At 28.1% G+C, this 3419-nt stretch overlaps 1 long non-coding RNA gene across 1 annotated transcript; it reads left to right on the top strand.

The window, feature by feature from the left end:
• Nucleotides 1-1019: 1019 nt before the first annotated feature.
• On the top strand, nt 1020-2844 carry LOC121213959 (uncharacterized). Its single transcript, XR_005909543.1, has 2 exons — nt 1020-1068; nt 2603-2844. It is a non-coding gene; the product is annotated as an uncharacterized lncRNA (long non-coding RNA).
• The last annotated feature ends 575 nt before the right edge of the window (nt 2845-3419 follow it).

Below are 3419 nucleotides of genomic sequence, written 5' to 3'. Positions count from 1 at the left end.
CTGAATGAGGAGGAGTTCCAAGATAATGTGACAGCCTGATTTCGACCCTAATCGGACATAGTAGTTTTGGGACCACAAATCTGAGTCAAAAAAATATTTTAATATTACTTTGGGAGTTTACTATGTGTGAATTTGATTGTGTGAAATTTTCGTGTTTAAATTTTGTTGTTTGAGTAACTGATTAAATAAAAAGGACTTAATCGCGTAAAAATAAAAATTTAGGGGTTAAAGCTAAAAGTATCTATTTGTTGTTGTCTTTTTATTTGGAAGGTTTAAACATGCAATTAGACCACTAAATAGTTAGTGGATGGCTAAGGAGAAAACTAACCTTATTATATATATAAGTTATATTTATTTAAATAAGGCTAAATTAGTAATTAACAAATATTATAATATAAGATAGTTAAAAGCATAAAAACATTAGATTATTATCATCTTTCTTAGCCGAAACCAAGAAGGAAGAAAGCCATTAAAGCTTAATCAATTTTCGTCCATATTCAAGCTTAAATTCAAGGTTCGTTTTTGTTCGGTTTTCGATAATTTTTACGTTTTTGAGATCGTTGCTTCGAATACTTTAAAACCCATGCCTTAATTTTATGAATTGTTGATGATTTTGAAATGTACCATTGATGAATGCTTGAGCTTTGTGATAGTTGATGATGAAATATGAAAGATATGTGAAAGATTAATATGTTTTGTCTTTGAATTTTTGATGAATTTGAGTAATTAGGGTTAAATTGTAAAAATAAATTTTTGAGGGGTTAAAATGTGAAATAAATGAAATGTGTGGGCTTGTAAATATACTAGGAATATTCGGCCCTAAGGGAATGTAGTCAAATTTTGTGTATTTTGTGTTTTGAGCAAAAAGGACTAAATTGCAAAAAGTGTAAAATGTTAGGGGCAAAATGATAATTTTTCCATTTATGTATTTTTGGATTTAATTGAATGTTTTGATGAATAAAAAGGTTAAATTTGAATATGTTTAGATCGAGAAACGAAGAAAACGGATTTGGATTGGGGAAAAAACGAAAGTAGTTGAATAGTCGATCGTGTCCGTTGATATCCGAGGTAAGTTTATTAGCTATTTAATTTTATTAAATCAGTTTATATTACATGTATGAATATCAAATGTATTTATGTTGAGTTAAAATTAAAAGTATATAAATCGAATGAGAAGTATGAAAATTATGTATATATATGTGTTAGGTTCGAATGAGTATGAATATACAAATATATATACATCAATGTCTTTGTAAATAATTTAGGTATGGAACTATAGGCATGTGATGTATTCGAACATAGGTATGTATATATGTCAATAAAGTTTTAATTTAGTTAATGTTAATTGTTTTATATGTTTACATGATGTTCGAATAGATATATATAAAGATATATATATATATGTATGTATCAAATATTTGTATAAGTTGGATTGAATAAGCATATATATATATGAATAAATAATTATATTGAGTATAGGTATGAAATTATATTTATATATATGTGTATTAATTTCGAATATGTATGTGTATAATGTATAAAAGTACAAGTTCTTGTTTCGAATATAAGCATAGAGTAATATATATTTGTTAGATTCGAATATGTATATATGTACATGTATAAGATCTTGTATTGAAAAGGTATATGAAATTATATAGGTATATATGGAATTCAAATGTTAAAAGTACATAGTATATTATAAGTTAAATCTTATGATATTAATAATGGAATCTAAAGTATGAGGTTATATATATATATATATAAATGTGTTTCGGTTGAATTATTGAATTATTTAAGTTAGATTTGATGATTGAGATTTATATATATCCATGTGTTTTAAAGATATAAGTTATGAATATTGAGCTGAATTTTATGTGGATTTTATATACAAATATGAGATACAACTTCTGTGAATTGAGATTCTTTTGTTAAAGCTCAGTACCAATCGGATTTATTACCAATGAAATTATTGAGACTATACGTCTAGCAGGCTAAGTGCTGGTGATCTGAATCATGTTATAAACCTAGCAAGCTAAGTGCCGGTGATCTGAATCAGGTTATAAACCTAGCAGGCTAAGTGCCGGTGATCTGAATCAGGTTATAAGCCTAGCAGGCTAAGTGCCGGTGAATCTGTTAAATTAAGTGATTATATGCATTTGATATATATATATGATTTTGGTTATATGTAATGGATAAGTATATGAACATTTATTTATATGTATTTGATGAGCATATAAATGTTTGGATCTATGTGTTTAGTGAATAGGCACATATATTGGTTGTTATGAAAATTGTTGAATATACATGTATGCATTCGGCACATGTGGATTAGAAGTATAAATGTACATTTGGTTCATGTAGTTGATAAGTAAAAATATAAGCTTTTGACTTATGTATTTGAAAGATCATAGATATGCATTCGATGAAATGCAAATGATAAGTATATTAGAAATTAGTATATGCAATTAATGATTATGTCTGTAACTTGATTATAAGAATATAATGTTTATACATATTTTCGTTTATATGTATTTTAGATATGCTATAAACTTACTAAGCTATAAAAGCTTACTTTGATTGTTTTTGTCCATTTGTTTTATAGTTAAAAACCAAGTTGCAGACTCGGGGATCATTAGCGAAGATCATCACTCTATCTACTATCTCGGTATTAAAACGTTTAAATTTTAACTTATGGCATGTATAGGCTAAATAAAATTTTGGGAGTCGTACTATAATGTACTATATATATAATTAATAGCCATATGAAACTAGCTTATTTTTCTTACGGTTTAACTGAACTGAAATGTTATGTTTTGTTATAAAAGGTTAAAGTAAAATTTATAATTATACTTACTTCATATTTGACTAATTTAATATAAATGTAAAATTCTTGAATTCTACTGAATGTCCGTGTTAAGTTGCGTTTTATCTGGTAACGCTTCGTAACCCTAATTTATCGACGTATACGGGTTAGGAGTGTTATAGATAAGGCAACAGGATCTCACCCCTGTAAGACTCTCAAACAAGCTTGAGATAAGCTAAATGAGAAGTTGTTGGAGTATGTGCATGAAGAAACAAGACTAATGAACAAGGGAACAAGGCAAGATGCGTTTGAAGGCAAGTTGCCGACCAAGGCTGTGAAAGAGGAGAAGACTCCATTTGAAGAACAAATCTTTAGCACAAAAGACTGGGATGTCATGTGTACAAGTCAGATTTGGTTGAGAATGAGGCCAAAGTTGAAGATAAATTACTTGAGCAAGGTCAACTTAAAACAAAGCATCTTGAAACTATCAAGCTTAAAAAAGAAGAAGAAGATGAATGATTGGTATTTGCAGCATGGAAGCCAAGGAGGATTATTAAAAGTGGCCAACCATGCTGCTATGATGATTTTGTTAAGTACATATAGCTTGTATGCATGC

Source organism: Gossypium hirsutum, chromosome D01 (genome assembly GCF_007990345.1).
Source record: "Gossypium hirsutum isolate 1008001.06 chromosome D01, Gossypium_hirsutum_v2.1, whole genome shotgun sequence".
NCBI lineage: Eukaryota > Viridiplantae > Streptophyta > Magnoliopsida > Malvales > Malvaceae > Gossypium > Gossypium hirsutum.
The sequence above is the reverse complement of the archived record's forward strand: the minus strand, read 5'-3'. Positions and strand labels throughout refer to the sequence as shown.